Below are 10,559 nucleotides of genomic sequence, written 5' to 3'. Positions count from 1 at the left end.
TTTCTTTCCCTTTCTTTCTTTCTTTCTTTCTTTCTTTCTTTCTTTCTTTCTTTCTTTCTTTCTTTCTTTCTTTCTTTCTTTCTTTCCTTCCTTCCTTCCTTCCTTCCTTCTTTCCTTCTTTCTTTTTCTTTTTTTTTTGGACAAAGTCTCACTCTGTCCCCAGGCTGGAGTGCAATGGTGTGATCTCAACTCACTGCAATCTCCACCTCCTGGGTTCAAGCGATTCTCCTGCCTCAGTCTCCCGAGTAGCTGGGATTACAGAAGTCCACCACCACCCTCAGCTAATTTTTGTATTTTTAGTAGAGACAGGGTTTCGCCATGTTGGCTGGGTTGGTCTCCAACTCCTGACGTCAGGTGATACACCCGCCTCGGCCTCCCAAAGTGCTGGGATTACAGGCGTGAGCCACTGTGTCCGGCCTAATTTTCCACTTTCTAGGAGCTACATTCAAAAAGATAAAAAGAAATGAGTGAGGTTAATTCTGTAAATTTAATAAACTGATTTCACAAATAATTATTTAATATCATATAGTTTAACAAATAAGAAGTAATAAATTTAATTTAACCCAATGCACCCAAAATATTATTTCAACAGGTAATCAATATAAAAATCCTTAGTGAGTATTTTACATTCTTTCTTTTGTACTAAGTCTTTGAAATACAGTATGTTTTATACTTATAGCACAGCTCAGTTCGGACCAGCCACATTTCCAGTGTTCAGTAACTGCGTATGGCTGGTGGTTGCTGTATTGGACAGTGCAGGTCTAGAAAATTCTAGTATTTTCCATGGCCCTTCACTCACCCCTTGAAATGAAAATAATAGCCAAGGTCAGGTTCAGTGGCTCATGCCTGTAATCCTAGCACTTTGGAATGCCAAGGCAGGAGGATCACTTGAGGCCAGGCATTTGAGAACAGCCTGGGCAACATAGCAAGATGCTGTCTTCACAAAATATTTAAAAATTAGCTGGGTGGGCCAGGCACGGTGGCTCATGCCTGTAATCCCAGCACTTCGGGAGGCCAAGGCAAGTGGATCACGAGGTCAGGAGATCGAGACCATCCTGGCTAACACTGTGAAACCCCTCTACTAAAAAATACAAAAAATTAGCCAGGCATGGTGGTGGATACCTGTAGTCCCAGCTACTCGGGAGGCTGAGGCAGGAGAATCACTTGAACCTGGGAGGGGGAGCTTGCAGTGAGCCAAGATGGTGCCACTGCACTCCAGCCTGGGCAACAGAGCAAGACTCTGTCTCAAAAAAAAAAAAAAAAAAAATTAGCTGGGCATGGTGGTGCATACCTGTGGTCCCAGCTGCACAAGTAGCTGAGGTGGGAAAATTGCTAGAGCCCAGGAATTTGAGGCTGCAGTGAGTGATGATTGCACCCCTGCACTCCAGCCTGGGTGACTGTGAGACCCTGTCCCTAAAACATAGTAGTCAACATTTATTGAGAGCTTGCTGTCTTCCAAGCACTGTGCAAAGGGATCTACATACATTGTTCCAATATTCTCTCCTCTAATGAATTCCTAGTGATGAATGAATGCATTGGGGATTTCCTAATAGTAATTCCTTCAGCTTAGTACCTGGCAATATGAGATGGTTGTCTTAAGGCAGACCAGATTCTTAAATCCTCACAAGCAGGAACAGACTCCAGTGATGCAGCTCTTCAGATATTTACTGCTCGTCCAAATGAGGCCAGATGATGAGCTGGGCACTCAGGGGTTCAAAGAATCAGCTTCTCTTAAAGAGGAGCACTCTACTGTCCAACCTCTGTCTAGTGAAAATCAGTAAAATGCTAGACATTGTGGGGAGATTTTAAGAAGTTCTTGCATCTGGACCAGGACCAGACAAAAATGCAGGCCCCTTCCTAGAAATCATGGCAGATTCAAAATGAACACATACCTTGGGGTTATTACTTTCAGGGATGTGGAAATGAATGTTTGGGGAAAGGTCTGGTTAAAACTAGAATCATCTTCCCAACAGCCTTCAGGAGCTCAAGTGGAGAGACCACAGATTTGGGGAAAGAGACACTAAAATAACAGCATTTCCCCCTCTCCTCCCCTTACCCAATTAAAGGTCCCCTGTGGTGTGGGGTGCAGGAAAAAGAGAGCTGGGGGATGTGACAGGAGAACTGACATTGTGGGGCCCTGAATCCTGGGGGTCACTTTATTCATCTTTCACAGCTCAACTTCCTTACCACTTCTTCCAGGAAGCCTTCCCTCCTGATGCCCGGTGGAGTTGGTGTTCCTCCTCTGGGCTCCCATGAACTACCTTTTGTCTAACTTAGCACTTCTCTCCCAGAATTATAATTGCCTGGTTTACTTGAGTGTTTCTCCCTAAATCAGAGACCTGCAAGTTTTAAAAAAATAAAGAACCAGGTGATAAATATTTTAGGCCTCGCAGGTCTTACAGTTTCTGCCGCGACTACTGAATTCTGCCATTGTAGTGCAAAAGCAGCCACAGATAAAACAAAAACAAGTAAGTGTGGCTCTGTTCCAACCAAACTTTGTGGACACTAAAATTTGAATTTCATATAATTTTCGTGTGTTGCAAAATATTGTTCTTCTTTCTGCCTTTTTTTCCCTCAGCCATTTAAAATGTTAAAACTCCTTCTCAGCTTGTGGATTGTCCAAAAGTAGAGGATGGGTGGGTCTGACCCTTCAGCCATAGCTTGCCAGTCTCAGGTCGCAGACATCAGCTCAGTGAGGTCCCAATCCAGACGCAACGGTAACTTGTAACCGGTGAATTCCCAGTGAGCAAAGCCTCCCTAGAGTGGAACTTGACAAATAGTGGTTGAAGGAATAAATTACAGAACTGGGGAGGTAATGGTTAGAGACATTAACTTGTCAGAAAAATATTAAATTTGCAAATGGGTTTTATTTGCTCTAAAGTGTCATTGCTTTTTTCTCCCCTGCCGAATGTTATGAAATGCTAATTAGCTCCCATCACAACCACGGTTCACAGATCTGTTTGATCTCCTTTGTCGGGGTGTGTACGCAGCACCTTATATTGCAGACTAAAATAACTCAGCCCTGCCAGTGGAACTGCTGCTGTAGACTGACACTGTCAGTCCAGGAGCCGGAGGCCCAAGGAGAGACCGTGGAACTTGCCAGAAGAAAGAAAAGAGACCTCAGAAAGATTCTGTTCCAAGGTCATGCTGCTGGGCTGTTGGAGACCTTTCCTAAATGATAGAAAATCATTCAACCCACAGGAGGTGAAGGTGCTGGGGTCCCCTGAAGGCAAAGTTTCCCTAACAGTGAGGGGCATGCACGGGGCAGAGCATATTCACCTTTCTCTGACCACACACCTCATGTCCCCTCAGCACATATGTGGAGTGTAGACAAGCAACCCACCTTCTGCCCTTCTGACAAACTGGTGTATGGCACCATTTCTGAATCCCCATAGACCTCTGTGCACCACAATTTTCCAACACCACGCTGCTGGACCGAGGTGGGCGCCTTCTCCGCCGGGGGGCATCCTGTGCACTGTAGCATGTTAAGTGGCATCCTTGATTTCTACCCACTCGATGCCAGGAGCAACCCCCACCCCCCAGGTTGTGAAATGTTATTTATTTATTTATTTAGAGATAGACTCTTGCTCTGTCGCCCAGGCTGGAGTGCAGTGGTGTGATCTCGGTTCACTGCAACCTCTGCCTCCCAGGTTTAAGCAACTCCCCTGCCTCAGCCTCCTGAGTAGCTGGGACTGTAGGCGCACGCCACCACACCTAGCTTATTTTTGTATTTTTAGTAGAGACGGGATTTCACCATATTGGTCAAGCTGATCTCGAACTCCTGACCTCAGGTGATCCACCTGCCTCAGCCTCCCAAAGTGCTGGGATTACAAGCGTAAGCCACCATGCCCGGCCCAGGTTGTGAAATTTTAAAATTTCTCCAGGCATTACCGAATGTCCCCTTGGGGACAAAATTACTCCCCTTCCCTTGGCTGAGAACCACTGGGCAGTCATAGCCTAAATGCAAGTCCTCAGACCATGGTGAGCCTGCAATTCAGCTAGCCCTTAGCAGGATGAGAAAAAAAAAAAAAAATCAGAGCGAATCTTTTCTAGGGACATGTGATTGATGTGGGGAAATGTCTTTTTCCAGGCCATCTCGTTTGTTAGCACAAACGCGTCTTTTATGAAGTGCTGATGCTGAAGGATGTCTGCCTTTTCTTTTTTTCCAATAAATGTCAATCCACCCATTATTACTATTATTATTTAAAGTTTTACCGGAGTGAAATTCCAGAATCCAGGAATGGCTGGGCTAGACAACTATAAAAAAGAAATTGGATTTTCCATTCTCTCCCCTTAAAGATCTCTTGATCCCAGCGACTCCTTGTGATTTGCCTCCGTTTTCTCAACTGTAAAATGAAAATGATAATTGTGCCCACCTCATGTGGTTTTGGTTTTGGGGAAGAATAAGTGAGAAAATGCGTTCAAAGCACTGGCTTGGTTTATATTCTAAAGATCCTTTGGCTTAGAGCCTGTGATTCACCCAGATTCGTGTAAACCCAGAATACATGTTAAGGATTATTACTGGTATCTTCCAACTTTGCAGGATATGGAAAAGTGTTGTTATCCCTGCCTTATCCAGTGGCTCTGTTTCTGGCAAGGTCTATGGTCTGCACACGTTATTCTCTGCAAAATAATATTAATGCAAGGAACTTCCTTGACTTGTCCCAAGGTTCTGCACTCAAGGAAGGCAGTTAACTGGAAATTTCTCCAGCAGTCTTTCTTCCTTGCACACTTGCCCACGTACAGCGGAGCGTCCAGAATGAAAAGAGAGAGAGGCATAATTACCCATTCACATGTCTGTGCTGGCAGCACCCTTTAAAGACGGGTGTCATTCAAATGTGGACACCGCTAATTATGGGGTAGGGAACATGAAAGTGGAGGGAAGCGGTGAGGTGGTCAGGCGGCCTCCCCGCCCCCCTTCCTTTTAAGTGCCCATTATGAAATATTTCTCTCTCAGCTGATTGACAGCTCCACCTCCAGCCGGCTTTCATGTTGGATGGCTCTGTGCTCCGCACCCAAGGGCCTCCCAGCTCCTCCCCTGCAGGCAGGAGAGAGGGGGTGCTGGGGTTGGCTGCTGGAGGTATTCAGGGGAACCCTCAGGGGCACTCGACCTCCCACTCCTGGAGCCACCTGACATTTGGGGCTCATCCACATTCACTTTTGGGAAAGCCAAACTTCTTGACTCTCAGAAGAGGAGGAGGAAAATAACACATTTAAGAGGCCATTTTTTAACACAGGCATTTCAGACCTGAAACGGCTCCCCAAGTACCATGGTTTAGGGAGAAAATGATAAATGCGTCAGAAGCATACGGATTAGATTTTCCTTCTGCAAAGCCTCAGAAACAATCGGAAAGGCAACAAACAAAATGCAGCTGGTCTGTGCTCAGCACTAAGCAGTTGAGAACTGCGGTCATTCCCAGAGCCAGTGGCATCGCATCCCAGATGGCGCCATCATTCATTCATTCAACAAATATTCACAGAGCCCTACTGTGTGCTGACCGCTGGGCCAGGCATGGGAATACAAAAAGCAAACCAAGCCCCAGCCCCTGTGGGGAGTCCTGTCAGGCTGGGGAGACAGGTGCCCTCCAGGTAAACCCACGTGCTCCCCTGTGAGCGGTGCTGCGGGGAATCGGGCAGAGGAATTGAGAAATGCTGCGGGGGGCCTGTACTTGGGGGGCTGGCAAAGCTTCTCTGAGAAGGTGACATTTGACGTTTATGACTTATGTCCATGCCGTGCATACTAAAATACAGAGTAGGGTCGGGAGAGATGGCGTTGGAAATGAAGGAACCAGCTGGGAAAGTCAGCCCAGGGCAGAACATGACTTTCTGGGCGCTTTTTATTAGTGTTTCCTCCCTGCCCTGTAAGAGTATCGCATATACTTTTTCAACACCCCCGAAACGAAAACTCCCTTCTGAGATTTCAACAATGGGGCTATCAGATCTCAAGTCAGCTTAGCTGTTTCTTCCTTGCTTGGGTTAGGTGGGTGAGATGGAGGGACGAGGGGAGTGGGCAGAGCAGCCTTACTAGGTGGATGGAGGGTGGTCCCGGCACATGGGAGGCTTTTGCCACCATTGCCCTGGTCCAGGTCTCCCAGCTTGGCCTGAGCTCTCCAGGCCTTCTGCCCCAAGCATCTCCCGACTCTCACGAGAGTCGCATGGGGATGACGCTTTACAGTTTGCACATGGCTCATTGGATCCACACACGAACCACGTAAACCAGGGGGTAATGGTCCTCACTTTACCAACAGGCAAGCAACATCTCAGCCAGGTGAAGTGACTTGCCCAAAGTCACCCAGCTTGTAAGTGGCACAGCCAGGACTCCAACTCGGGACTTCTGCCTCCATGTCTCATGCCCTCCCCACAGCTGCATCCTTCTCTGAAGTGGAGCCCACCACAGGGTGAGATGTCTGAGGTCTGTGTGCGGGGATGTGCTCAGCCTTTTCCGAATCTCAGCTCAGGTGAGCCGAATTCTTCCAGGGGGCAACCTGCCCGGGAAGTTGAGCCCAGAGCCCATTACAGCCATGAGGCCAAGGCTGAAGGGACACAGAGGGCAGGTGGGAGGAGGTGGCATCTGAAAGAGTCCTAGAAAGGGACATCCAGAGACAGAGACACACACAGGAGTATGGAGGAGTCTCCAGGGGCTGGAGAACCTGCCGCATCTCTCCCCTCTCTGCAGCTTCCGGGCGTGTAAATGCCTTTCTCGTCCAATCTGTCAGTGGAGCTGATGTCCTTGGAGATGCGGAGTCTCCCCAGGTCTCACTGGGGTTCTCGGGAAGGGCGTGCCTCTCGCTCTCCTGGTCCCCTCTGGCTGGTCTCCCTCTGGTGTCCAACTCAAGAGCCTCTCATTGTCCATATTTTCTGGCCCTCGACTGGCAGCATCTGGCTGGAACCCAGACCCTTTCCTTGATTTCCAATTCAGACTCCCACATGCCCTCTGTGTTTGCTGCTGTTTACAGTTGATGGCTGAAAATTTAAGCAAAAAACAGAGGGTCGCTCTGCTGTAACACAGGTGACTTCAAAAGAAAGAGTGTTCTGCCAAAAACTTCTTTGCCATTTCTACCAGTTTGAGCCCCAGCTTCGTCCCCCATCTCCCTCTCCTGGCTCTTCCCTGCTAGCTTTGTTTCTAAAACTGTTAAGTCTAGCTAAGCCTAATCAATTCAAGTGTCTTGTCTTTCCAAAACTTTCTTCGGGTACTGGCCTCCACATCCTCGAACACTTATTGGGGTATTTTCCTAATTCCCAACTCTCTACCCTAGAAAAATTCTAACACATCTGCTGGGTTGAGAGAATTTTTCACTCTTCCACATCAGGGATTGGGGAACTGTTATATAATGGGTCACACAGCATGCATTTTAAGTTTGTGGTCCATAGAGTCTCACTCCAGCCAGTCAACTCACGCTGTCTTTGTAGGATGAATGTAGCTATAGACAATATGTAAATGAATGGATGAGGCTGTGTTCCAATCAAACTTTATTTATAAAAACAGGCTGCGGGGCCCAGGGGCTAGAGTTTGCAGATCCTTGTTGTACATAATCAGCTACTTAGCTGAGGGGCATAGAAACCACTGAATCAGCAGACAGGCCTTTCCTCAGCTCCCATTGGGTGCCTCCTACTAGGTGCTGTGGGGGGTAGAGAACATTTTTTAGAACTCTGTTCACAATGACCCTGGCTTTGAAGCTGGGATAAGGTAAAGCCAGTGCCCACTTGTGTAGTGGGTTGAACAGTTTCCCTGCAAAATTCATGTCCATCTGGAACCCCAGAATATGGCCTGACTTGGAAATAGGATCTTTTCAGATGTAGATAAGGTAAAGATCAAGATGAGATTATACTGGATTTGGGTGGTCCCTAAATTCAATGAGGGTGATCTTCTACAAGATCAAAAAGGACACACAGTGAGACACAGAAAAGAAGGCCATGTGAAGACTGTGGCACAGATGGGTGTCAGGTGGCCACAAGCCAAGGAATGCCAAGAGTTACTGGGAGCTGGAGGAGGCCAGGAACAAATCCTCTCCTGGAGCCTTCAGGGGGACCGCAGCTCTGCCAACACCTTGCTTTTGGACTTCTGGCCCCAGAAGAGCTTCAAAGGGACTGCAGCCCTGACAAAACCTTGCTTTTGAACTTCTGGCTCCAGAAGAGGGGGAGAGAGAATCCATTTCTGTTGTTTTAATCCACCCAGTTTGTGGTCATTTGTTACAGAAGACCTGGGAAACCAATATGGCACGTGGGTATTGAAAATTGCCTAGTGTAATTCAGTTGAGTTCCCCTGAAGAGGAGAAGCAAAGATCTTCTCATGTGGATGTGTCAGTTCAGTGTGTTTTGGCCTCATAGGAACCACGAATCCGAGATAACACGGTAGGGATTTCAACTCCCTGGCAGTGGATCTCTGTTGATTTCTACTCTTGTTAAATGACTCTTGCGCAGTAATAAGAAGCTATTTGGCCAATATTTACCCAACTTGCTCTCCACTTCAGGGTAAGTAAGCCAGTAAGGAGGAGGCACCTGGCTCTGACGTCACAGCCCAATGGGAGGGAGCCAATCAGAAGGAGGATCTCTGGCTGGACCACGGGAGGAGGGAAAGTGTGGATCTTATGATGCTTCCACAGATGGCGTTGATGCCCAGAGCCCCGGCTTGCTCCAATCAGTTACTGGAGGAGAAAACTCCAAGCTGTTGAAATGGAGGCTTCAGACAGCCAAATCATGATCTAAGAAGTACAGGTACTGATGTGGATGGAAAATTCAGGGCTTTGGAGTCTGTGTTAAAATTATCTTTCCTCCAACTCAGTGCTACCTCAACCACGGGGAATGGAGGAGATGTGTTTTCCCAAAGGAAGGATGCTGGACAGGCAATGTGCATCCCTTACAGGATGGAAACCATTGACACAGAAAGGGAAGGGCTAGGAGTAGATCATGCTTTTCACAGCCCCCCGACCCCACAATGCACCACTTCACACATTCCCACACACAAGCCTTTCTTCACCCTGATTACCTCTAGCTTTGGACAGAGGCAGGCCTTCACTGTGGCTGCACACAGGACCCAGTGTTTGTAACTGGGCTGTGAAATGCTTCACGTGGTATAAATCACCAGGGTTCAGTGGATGCAAGCAACGGAAACTGACCAGCTGATGTGAGGAAAAGGGAATTTATTGGCAGGACACAAGGAACTCACAGGGCTCTAAGCTCTTTAATGATGGCATCTGCCATCTCCTTTGCGAGTCAAGAGGAGCCCCTGCTGTTCTCCTGGTGAGTGGTCACATCATCAGTGAGTTCTCTGGAATTTAATTTTCCCCTTATACACAGTGTGTGGATGTGGCCTCAGAATTATGCATTGTGGGTGTACACTGCAAGGACTATAGTACTTGTTGCTTTTAGAGAGCCTCCCATCTGTTGCCCTCAGGGGTCATTGCCAATGTTGATACAATCTCCCCAGAAAAGCCCAGGAAATGCTATTATTATACCACAGGCCTGGACCAAGGCAGAAGCAGAGCCTCCAAGTTGACCTGGGTGATCTCTGCATGGTTCTGGGGTACCTTATGTTGGGGTAGTTGAGTCCGTGTCTTCAACCAGGATCCAGGCAGAGGGTGGGCAATTATGACTTTTTGCCCAATTATATCATCTCCCTGGGGTGGGGAGTATGACCCCAAAAGCTTCCAAGACACCCTCAATGAAACCTCACTGGGAATCTGTAACATTTGTTCCAGTTTACCAGTGCTTTCCCCAGGGCTACTCAAGGACCTCATGGTCTGACTACTTTTTCGACATAACTTTCAAAACACTTTTGCTAAAACGAACAGACGATACTTTGCAGCATGCCTTGGTCACAGGGCTGAGCTAGTACAATTTTTTGTTTTTTTTTAGTCTTCGAAAAATAGTTTTCTTCACCTTTCTAAATTTCAAAATCTTGAGTGACTTAGCCATTTGAACAGGACACAGAATGGCGATGATTTTTATTTTATAGATGAAGAAAAATTAAACATTCAAAGGGGCTGTAACCTTCCCCTTCCCCAGAGAGCTTTGAGAGGATTCTCTGTGTCTCTCAGTTACAATCTCCAAGTCTCAACTTTGTCCATGGAAGCACACTCCTTCTCTACGTAGATAATAATTCTTGAACCAAGTTGAAATCAAACCCCAGCAGATTTGAGCTTGTCCTGGGAAGAAGCAGTGGGAAAACGGTTCCCATGGGTACAGATTTTGACATTATCAACTGCAAATGTTCACCACCCCAAGATGACAAAACTCCAGTAACTTCAAAGCTGTTAAGCATAGCTTTAGGGCAAATTTTAATTAAATTTAGATAGCATATATGAAAAGCATCTAATTTGTACTCTATAAAAGAGTTTGGGAAGCACAGCACTGGAGCCTCAGGACTGTGGCTGTAACAATTATCTTGCAACTTTTCACAGCAGAATCACAACATGTTAATTTGTTAATGAGTCAGTCAGAGCAGAAGAGAGCTCCTGACGGCAGGGAGGAAAACATACAGATTCCATTTACATTTCTATTTTTAAATAAATTAAATGCTTCAAGTCAAACTCAAACTTCACGTGAAAGTTTAAATTCCT

Source organism: Colobus angolensis, unplaced genomic scaffold (assembly GCF_000951035.1).
Source record: "Colobus angolensis palliatus isolate OR3802 unplaced genomic scaffold, Cang.pa_1.0 Scaffold156, whole genome shotgun sequence".
NCBI lineage: Eukaryota > Metazoa > Chordata > Mammalia > Primates > Cercopithecidae > Colobus > Colobus angolensis.
This window is presented reverse-complemented; position numbering follows the sequence as displayed.